Below are 21,573 nucleotides of genomic sequence, written 5' to 3' on the forward strand. Positions count from 1 at the left end.
AGCATCAGAGTCAGGTGTTCATTTCCCTGCAAGGAAGCCTGCCCTTCTCCAGTAAACTAAAAATTTACATCTGAAAAACTTGATGCGTCTTCACCAACGTATATTGAGAATTTCTGTGTCTGGGAAAACTGAGGCACAGCCAAGTTCTAGCAAGCCCTCCGGGATGATATAAAACAGAGGTCGGCAAACTTATTCTGTAAAGGGCCAGATGGTAAACATTTCAGGTCTTGAAAGTCATACAACCTCCACTGCAACTACTGAGCTCTGCCCTTAGCGCATGAAAACAGCCACAGACAATATAATAATAAGCCAGGTCATGTTCCGATAAAACTTTATAATTGAACACTGAAATTTGAATTGTAGGTAATGTCGATGTCATAAAATGTTCTTTAGTTTTGTTTTTGTTTTCTCCAACCGTTTTAAAATGTAAACATTAACTCCTGGGTCACACAGAAACAGGCGGCAGGCTGAATTGAGCCCATCCACCCCCTTATGTAGAACTTGAGAAAAGAAGGAAGTACTGCTGTCTCCGAAACAAAACCATAAATTTGTATCCTTAAGATGAATGAAATTGCCCTGGATATTGGGAACTTGGTTCAGTTACTACTATAGGAATTAATCTGCCAATATCTGAACTTCTGGAATGTTCTGTTTACCTAGCCCAGGATAAACATGGAAGGACAAACTCTTTTTCTTTTCCTGCTGTGACTTTGTGAAAGAGTTGTTCACAGTAGGAAGTAACCAATGATTTGTATTGCTTCAGGACTTCCTGGTTTAAAAATAAAATGGAGCGGTCGGGCGTGGTGGCTCACACCTGTAATCCCAGCACTTTGGGAGACTGAGGCGAGCAATGAGGTCAGGAGTTTGAGACCAGCCTGGCCAATATGGTGAAACCCCGCCTCTACTAAAAATACAAAAATTAGCCAGCATGGTGGCGCCACCCGTAGTCCCAGCTACTCAGGAGGCTGAGGCAGAAGAATCACATGAACCTGGGAAGCGGAGGTTGCGGCGAGCAGAGATCACGCCACTGCACTCCAGCCTGGGCAACAGAGCAAAATTCCATCCCCACCCCCGCCCAAAAAAAAAAAAAAAAAAAAACATTAAAATAAAATGGGGAAGAAAAAAGAGGAAAGTCCGCACGTTCTAAGCTTTGTCAACACAATGCCCTCAGGTCCTGTGTAAACTTGGACGCGAAACACAGGCCTCTAATTTCTGCCCTCTCTCCCTAAGCACAGCCAAGCACTGGAGAAGGTGGGTGGGGGAGACCCTTGGCTCAGAACTTCTTGGTAGTTATCAATTCTTTATCTACTGTGGCTTCTGTTTTTATGGGGATTTTTCTTCTTCCTCTTCTTTTTTTACGTTACGGTGATCACAATTTTCAGATTTTTTTACTACTTATCAAACTTTTTTCCCTCCCCCTCTTAACAGAGAAGGTCAGTCACTTTTAAGATATAAGAGAATTTGAGAACAGATTAATGACAAAGACAAATGATGATTTTTATTTTAGCGGAAGTTTCAGTGCGTTTTCTGCCCGGCCTGGGTACTGATAATAAAGTATACTTGACATATAACTGCGTAAGTTCTTTGCTTTAAAGTTCAATGATGGATCAAAAGAGAGAATTCTCTCTTTAAAAAGAAATGTCCTGGAAGGAAAAATAAAAGGAAGGTGGAGGGGAAGCTCATACATCCCTTTTGTCTTTTTCTCTTCTCTTTGTGGCCCAGAGACAGAGCATTGAGTGACTTCTTCAGAAAAGAGATCAGTGAAATTGTCAGTTGATTACTTCTCCTTGATTAGCATTTATAAGAGCCCTGTGATACAGTATTTGCATTCCTATTTAGCCGTGATTTTTGTGGGGCACCAATGATTAAACTTGTCACAGGGCTTGATTGACGGGGTCAGATCTTCACTTTCTACTCTTTTGAAATTAAAAACAAATGTGTCAGCTCCCTTCATGGGCTGGAGCGCCGTGAAGCTCGCCTGCCTTGTCATTGCAGATAGGTCAGGAATGTTTTAATTTTAGGGATGGATTCTGCTTGTCAAGTGGAGTGTGATGGCGTGTGGTTCTGGAGATGAGATGTGAAGGGTGTAGCACAAAGAAGGGGAAGAACAAAGACAAAGACACTCACATTATTAGACAGATTTAATTAGTCTGAATGGATATTATGCTAGATGAAGCAGTGAGCTGTGAAATTAACCCTTGATTACGGATTGGCGGATCCTACTCATAAAGAGAATCAAACCTTTGTGGAGAGACTTGAGGTATGATTTCAGTTTCTCTTACCCTTCTGGGTTGCATGCCAGATCCGCACCCCGACGACCCACCCCATCGACTTAAGAATCTGTGGGGGTGGGGTGGGGAATTGTGGAAGTGCATCCTTAACTTGGGCAAGGAGGTATACCTAGAAAAGGAATTCCACCTAGCTTGCCTCTCTTCAACTTTAGAGAAAGCAACCAGACCAGGGTAGTTGGATGTGAAGCTAAGGGACTCACAAAGATACAGGTTTCTGAATCCAAAATAGAGAACAGAAATAGCTAAGTTTGAATAAGAGCCATGTTTCGGAGGGTCTGAAATGAATAGCTCTATCCACTGCAGTACCGGGTCACCTCCCGGGAATGTCTGTCCTTCGTACAATGTGCCCTCAACTTACTGCGGCCTTTCTGTGCTCTTTTCCACTGAATCCCAGCTGCATCCTGACTTCCAAGAACTTCAAGCATGTTAAGAAAGGGATCAAAGGCCTAGAGACCTCACCCAACACTGATGTACAACTAAGAAAATCCTCTCAAATATTAATCCTAAAGATTCTAACATGGAGGGCACAGCTGTGAGATGGGTCTGAGATGATGTGGCCTTCCAGAAATCCTTTTAATTTATCCGAATTATCTGAGAAACTCTGAACTCTACTGAGAAAGACCTTGTACAAAGCTTGTACCAACTGACATCTCTATCTTTAAGTGACTCAGTCCAAATCATTCTCTAGCACCAATTCCAGGAATGAGAAGGCTCTGTGGGTGCATGATGTGGAAGAGGGGTATCTATTAGGCTGGCCCAGGTCACATGGAAAGTCAGCACATTAGGAATTGCAGAAATGGAGTCAGAATTGGCTCCACAGCTCTTTTACAAACTGAGTCTTCTCACTGGCGAATGAGATGTATAGCTCCTTCTTTAACAATTGTGCTGAGGGTGAAATCTGAACTGTGTACTCTAAGTGCCTGGGAAGACATCACGTGTTATTATTATAGATCTCTGTAGAAAACATGGCACTAATTCTAAGTCACTTTTCTGGCTCTGTCTCCATCCAGTCTTCCTGATTACAGCTTCTCACTTTGGTGTATAAGAGGCTTCTGTTTAGGGAACTCCTGGTTGGGGAATTCCCTGAACCAACAATTTCCAGGTGTGGTCTTGAGACTCTGAATCAATTGTTGTGATTGCAGATAACTTATTCTCAGTCATTGTTGAAGGATGAGGATGGTCAGCGAACTCACTAGAATTACAGTTTGATTTTCTGAATGGAAAAGACAAGTGGGAAATTGTAATCCTAACCCTGGCTCCATTTATGAAAATGTCATGTATGTGAATGACAGCCATCTCAGGTCAGAGTAGGGAAAACATTGAGAATCTCTGCTCTATCAGGAAAGCCCAGTTTCCCCTCACTGGCATGTGCTTTAGGTGACCATACCATGGAGGTCATATTGCTCCAGGTAGATGGTTGTATCTCAGAGTCATTTGGTTTATTGTCTCTGGAAAATCAAATGATTCTACAGGTAAACATAGCTGTTTAAAATCATTTAAACAGGCTGGGCACGGTGGCTCAAGCCTGTAATCCCAGCACTTTGGGAGGCTGAGGCGGGTGGATCATGAGGTCAAGAGATCAAGACCATCCTGGTCAACATGGTGAAACCTCAACTCTCCTAAAAATACAAAAAATTAGCTGGGCATGGTGGTGCGTGCCTGTAATCCCAGCTACTCAGGAGGCTAAGGCAGCAGAATTGCCTGAACACAGGAGGCGGAGGTTGCAGTGAGCCGAGATCGCGCCATTGCACTCCAGCCTGGGTAACAAAAGCGAAACTCTGTCTCAAAAAAAAATCATTTAAACAAAAATCATCTGATTTCCCTTACTGCTATTTAGAAATGAGTAACGTTTTCTTCCCAAAGATAATGTTTTGTTTCTGAAAAATTTCTTCCTTAGACCTAAGTGACAAGAGCAGTAACCTGTGGCCTCCAATTCGACTTGCTAGGTTTAGAGCAGGAAATCCGCCTTCACGGGATTCGGTAAGGGAACACGAACTACCTCCACCACAGAACACTGACAGCCCACAGTGTCGACAGTGCCAGAACAAAAGGGAAACTGTGATCCTAACCTCAGCTCCATTTATGAAAATGATAAATTCCTTATCAGAGAAATAGAGAAATCTCTTGCTATGGTTTGGCTGTGTCCCCGCCCACATCTAATCTTGAATTCCCACATATGAGAGGAACACGGTGGGAGGTAATCGAATCATGGGGGTGGGTCTTTCCCAAGCTGTTGTCATGATAGTGACTATGTCTCACAAGATCTGATGGTTTTAAAACCAGCAGTTTCCCTGCACAAGCTCTCTTCTCTTGTCTGCCACCATGTGAGACGCGCCTTTCCCCTTCCACCATGATTGTGAGGCCTCCCCAGCCACGTGGAACTGTAAGTTCATTAAATCTCTTTCTTTTGTAAATTGCCCAGTCTCAGGTATGTCTTCATCAGCAGCATGAAAACCGATCAATACATCTCTCTTGCCAGGAGAATCAAAACATTCTCTTATTAGGGGATTCCTGGCACTTGATACCCTTGACCCTAAAGGTACACAGAGTGGTTTAGATGGTACTTGGATGAGCTCTTTTATGGTTATGTATTTATTTAAAAGCATATTCAAGGGTGTGTGTGTGTGTGTGTGTGTGTGTGTGTGTGTGTCAGAGTTTCTCAGGTCTGGCACTACTGACATTGTGGGCTGAATAATTCTCTGCGGTGGGTGGTCCCACACATTGCAGGATGCAGCAGTATCCTTGGTCCTCATCTTCTGGATGCCAGGACCCTCACCAGGCCACGTGGGACAACTAAAATATCTCCAAACACTTCCAAATGTTCTCTGAGGGACAAAATCACTCCCAGTTGAAAAACCCTACTATATATCTATGATTCTATAGACATTATTGGACTTTATTGCTTACGAGGATAAGACCACTGTACCTGGCCAAGGATAAAATTTTTTTTAAGTTACAGAAATTGAATTAAAATATTACTAATATAATAGAGAAAGAGAATATAGAATATAGGTGATAGTGATGTGGCAGAAATATAGAAGGTTATATGTGAGGGAAACAAGTTTATGGGCTAGGTGCAGTGGCTCACACTTGTATCCTAGCACTTTGGGAGGCTGGGACGGGAGGATCACTTGAGCCCAGGAATTCAAGATTAGCCTGGGCAACATAGTGAGATCCCATCTCTTCTAAAAGGAAAAAGAAAAATAATAATGAAATAAAATAAAAATTTTGAATAAAGAAAGAAGTTTAGGAAACACTTATTTAGTTTTTTGTTTTGTTTTGTTTTGTTTTTGTTTTGAAATGGAGTCTTGCTCTGTCACCCAGGCTGAAGTACAGTGGCACGATCTTGGCTCACTACCACCTCCTCCTCCTGAGTTCAATGGATTCTCCTGCCTCAGCCTCCCAACTAGCTGGGACTGCAGGTGTGCACCACCATCCCCAGCTAATTTTTGTATTTTTGGTAGAGACAGGGTTTCACCAGGCTGGTCTCAAACTCCTTACCTCAGGTGATCAACCTGCCTCAGTCTCCCAAAGTGCTGGGATTACAGGTATGAGCCACTGCACCGGGCCTGATTTAGTTTTTAATTCTCGTTTTATGATGTGGATAACTGAAATCCAGAACATGAGATGGATTTGTCCAGAATCATGAAGCTGTTATTCCCTGATTAATCTCACCAAGACAATGCAGGAAAGGCACTTAGGGCCAGGTGCAGTGGCTCACGTCTGTAATCCCAGCACTTTGGGAGGCCAAGGAGGGCAGATCACTTGACATCAGGAGTTTGAGACCAGCCTGCCAACACAGTGAAACCCCATGTCTATTAAAAATACGTAAATTAGCCAGGCGTGGTGGCAGGTGCCTGTAATCCCAGCTACTCAGGAGGCTGAGGCAGGAAAATCGCTTGAACTCAGGTGGCAGAGGTTGCAGTGAGCTGAGATCATGCCACTGCACTCCGAGCTGGGTGATAAAAGTGAAACTCCATCTGGAGGGGGAGGGGGAGGGGAGGGGAAGGAGGAGGGAGAGGAGGGGGAAGAGGGGGAGGAGGAGGGAGAGGAGGGGAAGGAGGAGGAAGAGGAGGGGGGAGGGGGAGGAGGAAGGAGAAGAAGAGAAAGGCACTTAGCACAGTGCCTGGCACCTAGTAATAACAATATTCTCTAACATATATTGAGCACCTACTATGGGACAGGTACTGTTTTAGGCTCTTTACAGGTAGTAACTAATATTTACAACAACCTGTGAGGTAGGAATTATTATTATTCCCATTTATAGAAAGAGAGAAGAAAATAACTGGAACAAATCCGTGGTGGAGGAGGAAGAGAATAAGCCATTTCACGGAGCGGTGGATGGGAGTGTGTGATTTATCATTCACACTTTCTTTCACACCTATTTTTAAATATTTCTCTGAGTATCTACTATGTGCCAAGTAAGATATCGGATGTGGCCCAGAAAATACACATAATAACAATACATAAATAATAGTCACGTATTACCATTAGCTGTTATTCCCATGGTTCTGTGTGCTGTTACTGAGTTAGTAAAGGAAGCCTATAGCTGTCACTTCTTGCATATCATTCATGCAAATCTGGAGAATGTGTGGGTTTATTTATTTAAATAGCTTTAGGGGTGTACCCAGTTTTTGGTTACATGGATGAGTTATACAGTAGTGAAGTCTGAAGCGTCAGTGCACTGGTCACCAAGTAGTGTGCACTGTACCCAATATGTAGTCTTTTTATCCCTCACTCCCTTCCAACCCTCCCCACTTATAAGCCTCCCGTGTTCATCACACCACTCTATATGCCTTCACTCACCCATAGCTTAGCCCTCACTTATAAATAAGAACATATGGTATTTAGTTTTTCCATTCCTGAGTTACTTTACTTAGAATAACAGTCTCTAGTTCTAAGTTGCTGCAAAAAAACATTATTTCATGCTTTTTCTGGCTGAGTAGTATTCCATGGTGTGTAAATACCACATTTTCTTTACTCATCAACGGATGGGCACTTAGGTTGGTTCCATATCTTCGCAATTGTGAATTCTGCTGTGATAAACAAACATGTGCAGGTGTCTTTTGAGATGATCATTTCTTTTCCTGTGAGTAGATATCCAGTAGTGGGACTGCTGGATTGAATGGTAACTCTATGATTAGTTCTTTGGGAAATCTCTATACTATTTTCCATAGAGGTTGTACTACTTTACATTTCCATCAGCAGCATATAAGCATTCCCTTTTCACTACATCCATGCCAACATCTATTGTTTCTTGACTTTCTAATAATGGTCATTCTGACTGGGGTAAGGTGGAAAACTCAACATTGCTAACCATCAGGGAAAAGCAAGTTAAAAACCACAATGAGAATTTGGTTTTTTCAGTTGGGCTTCTGAAGTTTCGTTACTTAAGAAAAATTCTAAGTTAGTAATGCTTTAGGCTGCAAATAAAAGGCAACTTCACTTATAGTGATTTGTATAAATCAAGAATTACTTTTCTCAACATTCCGACATTCGGAAGTAGGCGACAATGGCATTGAGCCAATGGATTGGTGATGTTAGGAGATGTCTCTGTGAGTCTCTTGATCATTGCCTTACAACTGTAAGATGGCTGCATCATGTACATATCCAAGGTAGGAAAAGGAGTGAAACAACAGTACTAACTACCTTTGCCCCTTATCTTAGGGGAGCAAATCTTTCTTGGAAACTCAGAAGAATTCTACATGAACCTCCTCAGCCAAACTGTGTAATTTTGTCATCCTTAGCTGCAAGATGCTGTGGCATATTTAACTGGGCATATTGTCACAGAAAACAAAACTAGGATTTTGGCTGGTCACAGTGGCTTATACCTATAGTCCCAGGACTTTGATGGGCTAAGGAAGGAGGATCACTTGAGCCTAAGGGTTCTAGGCTTCAGTGAGTTATGATCACACCACTGCATTCCAAACTTGAGGCCAAAGAGAGACCCTGTCTCTACAAAAAGTTTAAAACATATGTAAAATGAGTGTGGTAACATGCACCTGGAGTCTCAGCAACTCAAGACGCTGAGGCTGGAGGATCACTTCAGCCCAGGAGTTTAAGGCTGCAGCAGTGAGTTATGATCATGCCATTGCACTGCAGCTTGGGCAATAGAGCAAGACGCTGTCTCTAAAAAGAAGCAGAACAAAACCCACACACACATACATACACACACACACACACACACACACACACACACACACACAAACACACACAGGATTTTATTGGCAAGGAAGAAGAGTGAAATAGATATTCCACAGGTAACCAATGGTATCTGTCCCAGGGACTAGTCCAGTAGCAAGGCTGTTCTGTCAGTTCTTTTTACCTTTTCTCCCCAGTCCTTTCTCATCCAGTAGCCACAGATTGATTGGAAATCTGTTTTTGTTTCCCAATTATTAATTGATCATCAGATGTTGACTAGATATATGATTGGCCAAAACTTTCCTAAATTAAACGGGCTTTATGAAATTCATTTTTTTTAGATGGAGTCTCACTCTGTCACCCAGGCTGGAGTGCAGTGGTGCAATCTCTACACTGCAACTTCCACCTCCCGGGTTCAAGCAATTCTCCTGCCTCAGCCTCCTCAGTCACTGGGACTACAGGCACACGCCACCATGCTCAGCTAATTTTTTTGGATTTTTGGTAGAGGCGAATTTTCACCATGATGGCCAGGCTGGTCTCGAACTCCTGACCTCAAGTGATCTGCCTACCTCAGCCTCCCAAAGTGCTGGGATTACAGGCATGAGCGACCACACCCAGGTAGAATGTATTAATAATGCAATCATAATTATCATTACCACTACCACTGCCATCACCACCACAAAAAATAACCTGTTGAGTACTTATCATGAATTCTAAGTATTTCACATACATCATCTCATGTAATCATCGCAATGACCCCCTAGGTATTATCACCATTCACATTTAAGGTCACCCAGCTTAGAAGAGGTAGATCTAGACCTTGAACCCAAGTCCAAGCCACTGTCTTCACTTTTAAGGTGCTGACAGTACCACAAGGGAGTATGTATGCATTCACATGCATGCCATTTTCATAAATGGAGCCAGGGTTCGGATTACAATTACTACTACTCATGAGAAGTAGTCTACCGGTACTGCAAGACGAAATAATAGTCCATGTGGTCCTGGAAATAGGTGTCGGAAGAATAATTTTTAAAAAGATGGTTTTCATGAAAGCCACGTGTAGTCAAGAAAGACACTTGAGTTGTCCCTTAGGGAATATTAGACTTGCTTTTTACATGGAGTGGTTATCAGGGTTAGTGCTGGTCTTGCAGCTACAACGAACACACAGAACCAAACAGAACTTAGGAACCTGTCTGTTGAGCCACAAAGCAAGTAGACACCATTAGACTTCGTGTAGATTTGTTTGGAGTTTGTGGGCATTTTTGAGGTCCCTCAGGGTCTGCTGACAATCCCGTGACCATGTGCCTGGCAGCAAGGACTTCAGTTGTTTGCAATGCTTTGGCCAAGCTGAGAGCAGGCGGTTCTGGATGCACAGCTTCCAGGCGTGTGCTGACGGGCCTCAGCTCCTCGAGCGTGTTTGTTCAAACTGATCTGCCTAAACCCACTCCAAAATTCTTCCAAGCCAGAAAAGCAGAACATGTGCTTTCTTTTCGCATAGTATTTCTGAATGCCCGTGAATATAAAAGAAAGAAAACAAAACCAAAAAAGTCTAAGATACATGATATTCCCAAAGTACAAAAAAGACAGGAAGCCTTCTGAATCAGAAATCTGGCCCTTTCTTAAGGGAATCCCCTGTTGGTTTGGAGACCATGCTGGTTCTTAGAAAATTTAGATAAGGAACAGTTTTATCTCTTTGCAGCACAGTTGAACCAATATTTTCTGGGTACCTACTGTGCGCAAGGTCCTGTGCCATTTTCTAGGGCAAGATGCTAAAGGATGCAAAGACAAGCAAGGCCACAAGGAAAGTTTTTGGCAGAAGAAGCAATAAAGACCTCACTGAGACCAGGACAATCGGGTGATACGGAGCGCTGCTAAGATGACCCTTTCCTTCTTTGTTGCCCACCACCACCAGGGTAATGAGCACGTATTACAGAAAGAACTTCAAATAAAAGTTGAAAATGTATGCATGTGAAAAAGCAAAAGAAGGGAAGGCATTATAGCATGGTAGCAAAGAACGTTCATTTGGAAAGCAGCTTTATGCAAGCTCAAGGTCAAGCTCTCCCTCTTGCTAAGTGTGTGACTTTTAGTAAGTCAGTATCACTCTGCACCTCGGTTTCCTCATGCCTAAGATGGGCGTGATCATACCCCAACCTCACAGAACTGAGATGCTGCAAGCAAAGCACTGAGCACTGTGCCTTGCGCCAAGCAAGGGCTCCGTTCATTTTTCTTTTCGTTGATAGCAGTAACAACATAGTGTTATCATCATCAAGTGTCGTGCAGAGTCTGGAACAGAGTGAGTGCTCAGTGATGGTTTGTTCATGGATGTTTTTTGTGCTTGTGCTGTTAAAGGTGTTTAACACAGTATCTGGCAACACCTGGTGACTCAAAGAGCAAGCTACGACCATTCCACAGCTGGGGCTCAGGGTAGGACTCTCCCTACAGGAGGATCTCCGGAAATCCCCTGTTCATGATAAATGATGAAAAGGTAATGTGCCTTCTTTTCTTCTGTCTCCAAGAAACTACCCTAGTCACCTTGATCCTGCCCAAAGTTGCCATAAAGGTAAAATTCACAAAACCAAACCCAGAAGCTCAGAGGCTGCCCTGGGAAGGACACACATTGCCCTATGGCGTGTCTGTTTCTGCATCTGAAGCCATGGACAACTTACGCATGCAGAAGACGCTGCGGATCTGGCCCCATGGTTTATTTTTATTTATTTATTTAGACATGGAGTCTTGCGGTGCCGTCCAGGCTGGAGTGTAGTGGTGCGATCTCGGCTCACTGCAACCTCCACCTCCCTGGTTCAAGCAATTCTCCTGCCTCAGCCTCCCGAGTAGCTGGGATTACAGGCATGCACCACCATGCCTGGCTAATTTTTTATTATTTTTTTTATTTTTTTAGTGGAGACACAGTTTCACCATGTTGGCCAGTCTTGTCTAAAACTCCTGACTACAGGTGATCCACATGCCTCGGACTCCCGAGGTGCTGGGATTCCAGGCATGAGCCACTGTGCCCAGACTCCTCTCCTCTTCTTCATTTATTCTTGGCCCTAGCAATTCTGTGTGATCCCAGGATGAGCCTCACACTTGTTTTGGAATTCCATCTTCTTGCTCCCATTCTCCTGAGCGCTTTCATATAAATCTTTTCTATATTTCAAAGCCCTGCTCAGACACCGCCTCCTCCAGAAAGGCTCCTGGTATTCTCTTTCTTTTCTAAACTAGAAAGGAGTCTGGAGGTGCCCAGAGGAGGAGTATGGACACCTCCAGAATATTCTCTCACATCCTGTATGACATGTGTCAATCTGTACCTTGGTTTATAACCACATGTGTGTTAGGAATATTGACTGCCCATGACAGAAAAATCCACTCAGGCCAGGCACAGTGGCTCATGCCTGTAATCCCAGCACTTTGGGAGCCCAAGGCAGGCAGATCACCTGAGGTCAAGAGTTCAAGACCAACTTGGCCAACACGGCGAAACCCTGTCTCTACTAAAAATACAAAAATTAGCCAGGCGTGGTGTTGGGTGCCTGTAATCCCAGCTACTCTGGAAGCTGAGGCAGGATAATCAGTTGAATGCAGGGGACAGAGGTGGCAGTGAGACGAGATCACACCACTGCACCCCAGCCTGGGTGATAGAATGAGACTCTTCTCAAAAAAAAAAAAAAGAAAGAAAGAAAAAGAAAAATCCACTCAAACCAGTTTAAGTACAGAAGGATTTTACTGGCTCCTGGGAAGGTCAAGGGTGCAACAGATTCAGACAATGCTTGATCCGGTGCTTCCGTGGTGTCATTGGAAATCTGGCCTTCTCAACCTGACATGGTTTGGATGTTTGTCCCCTGCAAATCTCATGTTGAAATGTGATCCCCAATGTCAGAGGTGGGGCCCAATAGGAAGAGTTTGGGTTATGGGGGGTGGATCCCTCATGAATGGCTCAATGCCCTCCCTATGGAAATGAGTGAGTTCTTACTCTCTTGGTTCACACCACTGCTGACTATAAAAAGAGTGTGGCACCCCTCCCTCCCTCTCTCTCTCGTTCCCACTCTTGCTGTGTGATGTGCCTGCTCCTCCTTCACCTTCTGCCATGAGTAAAAGCTTCCTGAGGGCTCGCCAGGAGCAGGTGCCAGCACTATGCCTTTTGTACAGTCTGCAGAACTGTGAGCCAAAATAAATCTCTTTTCTTTCTAAATTACCCAGTCTCAAGTATTCCTTTATAGCAACAGAATACAGACTAATACACAGCCTCTCACATCTCCTTTCCTCTGGAAGGCCATACTTTTTTTGCATGGGGGGGAGGGGAATAGAGTCTCACTCTGTCACCCAGGCTGGAGTGCAGTGGCACCATCTTGGCTCATGGCAATCTCTGCTTCCCGGGGTCAAGCAATGCTTGTGCCTCAGCTTCCCAAGTAGCTGGGATGACAGACACCCCCCACCACACCCAGCTAATTTTTTGTACTTTCGTAGAGACGGACTTTCACCACGTTGGCCAGGCTGGTCTCCGACTCCTGAGCTCAGGCAATCCACCTGTCTCGGCCTTCCCAAGTGCTAGGATTACAGGTGTGAGCCACCCACGCCCAGGCTGCAAGGGCATAATTTTCACAGGGTGGCTCAGAAACCTCCAGCAGCCCCAGGCCGAGCCACCCTAATAAGAAAATTTCTTCTTTAGGAAGAAATTTCTCACTAGGGTGGTGTGCTCATCCCTGGACCAGTCGCTGTGGCCAAGAGAATAGAACATGCGGGTTGGCCAGACGTGGGTCGCATGCCCAGCCCCCATACCTCGGAGGTGCTATGAGCCCCACTCAACCCCCTGACCTGAAAATGAGAAAGCAGTGTGGTTCCTCAAAGGAAAAATGAGAGTGGGCCAAGCCCGGTGGCTCATGCCTGTAATCCCAGCACTTTGGGAGGCCGAGGTGGGTAGATCACCTGAGGTCAGGAGTTCGAGACCAGCCTGACCAACATGAGGAAACCCCATCTCTACTAAAAATACAAAATTAGCCGGATGTGGTGGCACAGGCCTGTCATCCCAGCTACTGGGGCGGCTGGTGCTGGGGAATTGCTTGATCCCAGGAAGCAGAGGTTGCAGTGAACCAAGATCGTGCCCTTGCACTCCAGCCTGGGCAATAAGAGCAAAACTCCATCTCAAAAAAAAAAAAAAAAATAGGCTGTAGTCTAGAGGAAACAACAGTTATGACAGGTGTACTGTTCCTGCCTGTTCACTTCTTGGTAATTTACAGTGCCTACCATGGTGTTCTTCATAAAGTATATGTTCAACAAAATTATCAAATGAATGAATAAACAAAGAATATGACTTTAAAATGTCCCTACTGGCTTTACACATGCCTTTCTCTGACACTCACAGTTATACTGTATCTGGCCAAGTGGAGACCACTCATCATTTTGAGTATTTCCCCAGCTCTTTTAGGGAGTATCTTAGGAAACCACACATCACAGATCTTCCATCTGGAGTCAGAAATAATACAGAAGATACTAATGTTTAATAATCCAAAGTGCCTAGCTTGCTATTTAAAAAAAAAAAAATGTTGTTTTTAACCTATTAAGACAGAATTGGCCATGACCAAGTCCTTGACCTGTCTGCTGGAATCCTCTCTTTCTAGACATTTCTGGTCATGAAAATTGGGCCGGATTTCTGGCATTCTTTATGCTTCTTTGTTATTAAAAGCAGGATCAGTTAATAAATAATTATGATGCTCAGTTTCTAGGGAACAAGGAGGTAAGGGCAGGAACACTTGAGTCTCGCAAATTACATGCTATAGTATAGATTTTCACCCAGAGTGAAGAATAGCCCAGCTTTTTTTCCCCTGTGGCATAAATTGTTCTAATTATACGTGCAAGCGCCTCGATTCCCAAAGATACGAGTTGGAAACGCTGTGTCTGTTCTTTTTAATTCCAAGAAGCCTTTGCAGTTGCGTGCTTCCACCCCCCTTGTTTTCATACTGAATTGTTTCAGTGGTAGCTTGGTGCGTCAGCTTGTAAGTCTATAAAACAGTTTTATACCAGCTGGAGATTCAACATGCTACATGAATACATAACAGTGCCTAACCAAGAAGGTTTGTAATTCAGTAATTAGCTGTAATTAATGAACACAAAGTGAAGACTCATTTACAGTTTAAATTATCACATTAGCTCCTGTCACCCTCTATGTACACAAAACAGCAGGAATTCAATTATTTTTATTCTTCAAAGCTAATTTAAAATTTAAGGGATGCCATTACATGAAATAATAGGTAGGAAATGTAATCGAAATCACTGGGAACAGTTGGCCGTCCTTAGAATTAAAAAAAAAAAAAATGTGATCACTGACGATTTGGAAATGTTTTTTCATCTGTGAACAGATGAAGGATTGAAATCTCTGCTCTTTTCAGTATATTTAATTTAAAAGGAGAAGCGAGTGTGGTGGCTGTGGGAACTTCATGCAGGGAGAATTGTGGTGCATAATTGTAAAAGCAGCTGATAACTGATAATGCTGTTGATAACAAGAGGGCGGCCTGGGAGACACACATTCCATTATCCCTAATGGAGCTGAGCCTCCTGCAATTGCAGGGGGTTCCTGGAATTGTCACCCATTTCTGATGCATAATTTCAGCTTGGGAGACCTTACGTCATTGTCACATTTCTGTCATCCTTAACTCTTTGTACATAGCTATGAGAAATATTCTTTCATTCATTCATCAAACATTGGCAGGGCACCTCCTCGGGCTCAGACATTGTTCTAAGCTCCAGAACCACGGCAGTGGGCAAGACAGGCCACATACCTGATCTGATCTTGTGGAGCCAACACTCCAATGGTAAGAAACAGACAGTAGCCAGAGGTTCTCACACTTGGCTGTGCCATAGAGCTGGGGAGGAAGCTTTAAAAATACTTGTCTATCAGTGTCTGGTCCCAAGTCCGATTCATTGAATCAAATTCTTCTCACTTCTTTCTTTCTTGACAACCCTTTAAATACGCAAACATTTTCTTACCTCCAGAGCTGCGCAAAAGCAAGCTGCGAACTGAATTTGACCCACTCAAGCCATGTTGGAAAAAAACAAGACCAGCAAGTACAAAGGCCCTGAGGCAGGTTTGGGCATCAGTATTTTTAGCAGCTTTCTAGGTGATTTGAATGGGCAACCAGGGCTGAGAACCATTGTAACAAATACAAAAAATACTGTTTATTGGTGATGAGTGCTGCAACACAAATTAAGCAAAGGAGTGTGGAAGGTATACAGGCTGCTCTGGATTGGGTGTTCAGGGAAAATTTCTTAGGGAGGTGACATGAGAGACCTGAATGGTGAGAAGCCAATCTTGAGAAGAACTGGAACATTGTTCTGTCTCAGGCATCAGTAAAACTTCTGCATTTACTTCTTTCTTCTTCTTTTTTCATTATAACCCTTTATTTATTTATTTATTTGTCATATTTTATTATAGTTTATTTTTGAGATGGACTCTCGCTCTGTCACCCAGGCTGGAGTGTAGTAGCGCGATCTCAGCTCACTGCCACCTCTGCCTCTCAAGTTCAAGCAATTCTCATGCCTCAGCTTCCTGAGTAGCTGGGATTACAGGCATGTGCCACCCCGCCTGGCTAATTTGTGTATCTTCAGTAGAGGCAGGGTTTCACCATGTTGGCTAGGCTGGTCTCGAACTCCTGACCTCAAATGATCTGCCCACCTCGGCCTCCCAAAGTGCTCGGATCACAGGCCTGAGCTATCACTCCCCACCTTTTGATTGTAACCTTTTAAATGTGCGAACATTCTCTCCACTCGAGGGCTGTGCAAAAACAAACTGCAAGCTGAATTTGATCTACCCAAACCATATTCTAAAGAAAAGGACCAGCAGGTGCAAATCCCCTGAGGCAGGCATGAGTTGAGTGTGTTGGGTGGGGCAGAACGAAGGCCTGCTTACGTGAGGCCTAGCTGGTAAGAAGGAGGCGTGGATGAGGTTAGAAAAGGAGCAGGGATTTAGATTTTATTTTATATTTGATGAAAATATAAAGGAAGATTTTAAGCAGGCACTGTATGAATGTGTGTACGTGTGTGTAAAGAAGACAGTTATGCGTCCATACTCACCATAGTACATTTCCCTGCAATGGCCACTAATCTCCTTCCATGTCAGTTCCAGGAAGAAAAGGAAAAGCAAACCCATGTTGAAAGAATGCTGCGTCTGTGCCTTTGGACTTCTCTCTTCCTCGCTTTCCCCCTCCTCTTCCCATGTTCATTTTTTTTCCTTTAAATAGGCCACTTGAAGCCGCACTGTCTAATTTTTCATAGGTGATCGACTGCTGAGCGGGGGCTTAGGTAGACAGAGGGAAGGTGCTGATAAGCCAGTTCACGGATTCTATTAGGGAAATGCGGTGGTAATTAATGAATCCTGCCAGTAATTGGGAAGGTGTGAGTCCCCGTAATATCGTAATGATAGTCATCCGTCTGCGAAGCCCGCATCACTCTGAGCGATCCCTCATCGCTCTGTGATCTCAGACTCTTAGCCATGCAAAGCTCCCTGACAGGACGCTACGTCTCTGTCTCCCTAATTGGGCAGTATAGAGTTGTTTATGGATATTGTCGGCATTTAGGCCTCAGTTGGAGGCTGTTCAAAAAGCGTTAGCAAACTTGACTTAACAACATTGTCAAATATGTATTCTCCCGTTTCGATATCTGTTTTTAAGCCGGCAGAGGTTTGTGATGAAATTAAGTGATGCACTGTGTGCACTGGAGCTCTGGGCGTCATTGTTATTAAACCGTTTTTGAAGTAAAAACCAATTTGCAGTAATTTCTCATCCCGCTTAAGATCAAACTTCAGTTTGTGTGCAGGAACCGGACGCTTTTTTTAATAGCATGTCCTCGGTTCTATGGAGAACATTGAGTATGTTAATGCCATCCCAAGACACAACCATTTGCAAAAATTACAGTTTTGCGTTGAGACTGGTTTCTCAACATCCATCACCATCTAATTCCAAAGAAGCATATTTACTGGAAGCACTTGCCACATTTTCTTGCCAATATTTTTTTTCTGCGTGCCAGTGGTCACCCTCCTGTCTTCCTCACACTGGTGTGATCAATTGCTTGAAATGCCACGAAATATATATTTTTTAAAGCCCTTATAACTCTGATAAGTGCACTTAATGTTTCTGTCATGATGTTTAAGATGGATCTTTCAAATATTTAGAAAACATGGGAAGTATCATTTTAATGTATAATCAACACACTTGAAAATATTCAAATATGAAGTAGGACAGTTTAGACTGCATCTTGATCAATTCTAAATAGGAGAAAATTTCAAGAAATTCTGGCCTCCATTTTCTTCCCCATGAAGGAAGAAACTGATGTCCATGCAAAGGGCAACACAGATTTAGAATCCTTTAGCCTCGATTGTTCCATTCATGAGCCCCGTGTGGCCTTGATTCAGCTACCCAGGCTCTCCGATCTTCAGGTCGCTCATCTGTTTCACCCATGCTCAAATGTCATTCTGAGGCTTAAAGCAAGTTAATGGCTGTGAGTGTCCGTCACACCTAAGTGGCTCTGCTGGGAGAACTTGAACAAATCACTGAATGTCCTCTGAGGCATAGTTTCTGCATCCGTAAAATGAGTCAGTTACACAAACTTCATGGGGTAGGTCTGAGGAGCAGAGATAATTCGTTGAAAGTACCCATGAGGCTGGAGACGTAGAAGTCTCTTCACCAACAGTGGCTACTGCCCATTGAAACCCGTGGAGAGCTAGTTCTGGTGTGTACCAAGGGCATTCACAGAGTGGATGGAGGAACCAGGCACCATCACACTGAAGAGAGGACTGGAGAGAGGAAACGCATCTTCTTCCCTCTAGAGTTTAAATAAGGTGGCCAACCATCCTAGTTTTCCCAAGACAGAAGCATCTCCCAGGACGAGGGAATAAACCCAGGATGAGAGGTCACCCTATGTCTGAACAAATCTCTTCAGCCCGAGAATTTGACAGGTCGCGGTTTATTGCAGCCCCAGGTTCCCTGAGAACCTTCTCCCTCTTCCATTCTGAGCTCTGTTTGCTGATCAGTCATGGTTCTCTGTAGCACATTCTAGCATATTCCGGAAACTCTCAAGAAACAAAAGCAGCTGCCAGACAACGCTCTCCCTCCACACACAGCTCCACCTCAACTCCACGGACACCAGTGAGAGAGCTACTGGTGGCCGCCCCCTTCCCAACTGTGTCCCTATCAGATGAGTGCTGGGGGGCAGGGGAGGAGTGAGCACCCAGGGAACAAGAGAAAGAGAGGGTGAGTCCCGTGGTGCCAGGACTGCAGTGTACTGGGATCACCAGGAAGGGACAGAGAGAGGCCCACACATGTGGACGGGAGCCAGGGAAGTCAGTTTGGCAGGAGTGCATCACAAGAACCCTGTCAGCCTTTCAAGGACAGGCTCATGTTTTCCTGTTCATCCGTAAGTAAACACTGAAAGCCGCCTCAACTGTGCAAACCCACAGAGTCTTTCCTCTACGGACATTCTAGCCCAGGAAGTTTCTAGGGTATGTCAAAATGTCCACAAGCCCTATAACCTTTGGTGCTTAAATCACAAACCTCCCAGGGTGGTCTGGCTGGAAAGCTAGGACTTTCCTACCAAAGTCTTCATTCCTCCCAAGTGGCCAACCAGCTGCAGCATCTTTAAATTAAAGGTTTTATTTTGCAGCTTGGCCCCCCAGCCCAGCCTGTGGCTCCTTTTTCTTTTCTAAATCACTGTCTTTTGCTCCTCCGGATCTGAATGAATTGGGCCTCTGTCGTGAGCATCGAGGCCGACGTGGTTCAGTAACCCGATGCCTCAAACGGGAATAAAACACATGCCAGCGCTGCCCATTCTTGAATGTGCATGTGCTGGCATTTCACATTACAAAAAAATTAAGGCAGGAGGGATGAGAGGGAGAAACTTGAAGGGTAAGGAACTTTTCTGAATGCAGCAGCTACCAATCCTGGATGCAAACTGCTGTGCAGAATAATTTTCAAATGCCTGCATCAACACATAAATAAGACAAATTTATTTTCATTATTCATATTTGGTACTTTCCTTCCACTTATTTATGCTCTAAACAACAGTTACAGTAAATATAACGATAAAAAAGTGCCTGCTGTGGACAGGAAGATGATCAAGAAGTCCTGATACACAGCCATCCATGTTGCTTCTTTACAATCACTGACGAAGCTCAACCGGAGCCAGGTTCCCTTCCCAAGTGAGTGATAAGCAATGATTTATTATGAAGTGTCATGAAATCGGAATGCCATACAGTGAGCCATGAGCTAGTGGAAAATGTTTTCCCTGTTTCCCAGCCTCATTACTCAAAGATGCAGTGTGCCTTTACCAAGCCTAATTTAACTGACTTTTCTGAGCACTCTACTCATTGGCAATGGAAAGTGGCCAATACGAGGATGTCCAGGAAAGCCTGATGTCCAGTGCCACAGCACTGGTCCCGCTGGAACTGTGCACACTGGCCAGTCTCCGGAAGTACAATCCCAAGAATCATCGCAGCTCTCCGCCAAAGCAGCGAAGATGCTGATGCACTCAGGAAATGAAACCCACCACGGGAGAAGGGACCCAAAGAGCCACATTGATAACTTTGGACCTTGTGTTATCCCTATGTCATGCCATTGTCCTACTTAAAACATGTACCTTGATCATTTAAGATGTATCCAATGGCGCAAGGGAGCCAGCTGAGCCTCGAGAAAGACCACAGGCCTCAAAGGCAGGCCAAGTCTGGTTTGGTTCCAGCTCTTCCACTTACCTCCGCAACCGCTATGGTAGTTTGCACCAACACCCCCAATACTTCACCCGTTCTGCATTCATGCCCTTGACCATGTCACCGTGTAGTGTCCTCTCCTTAGGATTCTAGGCTCAGCTATGTGACTTGTTTTGTCCAAGCAGATGTGATGCAGGCAGTGGCTTGAAAACAGCTTGAACCTCTGCCATTGTTCTTTTTTTTTAATTGTACTTTAGGTTCTGGGGTACATGTGCAGATCATGCAGGATTGTTGCATAGGTACACACATGGCAGTGTGGTTTGCTGCCTCCATCCCCCCGTCACCCACATCTGGCATTTCTCCCCATATTATCCCTCCCCAACCTCCCCACCTCCTTGCTGACCCTTCCTTGGCCCCCCTCAACAGACCCCAGTGTGTGATGCTCTCCTCCCCGTGTCCATGTGTTCTCATTGTTCAACACCCACCTATGAGTGAGAAAATGCGGTGTTTGATTTTCTGTTCTTGTGTCAGTTTGCTGAGAATGATGGTTTCCAGATTCATCCATGTCCCTACAAAGGACACAAACTCATCATTTTTTATGGCTGCATAGTATTCCATGGTGTATGTGTGCACATTTTCCTTGTCCAGTCTATCATCGATGGGCATTTGGGTTGGTTCCAGGTCCTTGCTATTGTAAACTGTGCTGCAATGAATATACATGTGCATGTGTCTTTATAACAGAATGATTTATAATCCTTTGGGTATATACCCAGTAATGGGATTGCTGGGTCAAATGGGATTTCTATTTCTAGGTGCTTGAGGAATTGCCACACTGTCTTCCACAATGGTTGAACTAGTTTACATTCCCACCAACAGTGTAAAAGTGCTCCTATTTCTCCACATCCTCTCCAGCATCTGTCATCTCCAGATTTTTTAATGAGCGCCATACTAACTGGCATGAGATGGTATCTCAATATGGTTTTGATTTGCATTTCTCTAATGACCAGTGATGATGGGCATTTTTTCATATGTTTGTTGGTCTCATATATGTCTTCTTTTGAAAAGTGTCTGTTCATATCCTTCTCCCACTTTTGGATGGATTTGTTTGTTTTTTCTCGTAAATCTGTTTTAGTTCTTTACAGATTCTGTATATTAGCCCTTTGTCAGATGGGTAGATTTCAAAAACTTTTTCCCATTCTGTTGGTTGCCACTTCACTCTAATGGTTGTTTCTTTTTCTGTACAGAATCTCTGGAGTTTAATTAGGTCCCATTTGTCTATTTTGGCTTTTATTGCCAATGTTTTTGGTATTTTAGTCATGAAGTCCTTGCCTATGCCTATGTCCTAAATGGTTTTGCCTAGGTTTTCTTCTAGTGTTTTTATGGTGTTAGGTCTTATGTTTAAGTCTTTAATCTATCTGGAGTTAATTTTAGTGTAAGGTGTCAGGAAGGGCTCCAGTTTCT

General features: G+C 44.0%; 1 protein-coding gene across 2 annotated transcripts in view; it reads left to right on the forward strand.

Annotated features, from left to right (window-relative positions):
- The window catches only part of TSHZ2 (teashirt zinc finger homeobox 2), a 509,991-nt gene that overhangs the window by 452,967 nt on the left and 35,451 nt on the right, over positions 1-21,573 (forward strand). The window lies entirely within an intron of this gene.

The sequence above is a fragment of the Saimiri boliviensis genome, chromosome 9 (genome assembly GCF_048565385.1).
Source record: "Saimiri boliviensis isolate mSaiBol1 chromosome 9, mSaiBol1.pri, whole genome shotgun sequence".
Lineage (NCBI taxonomy): Eukaryota > Metazoa > Chordata > Mammalia > Primates > Cebidae > Saimiri > Saimiri boliviensis.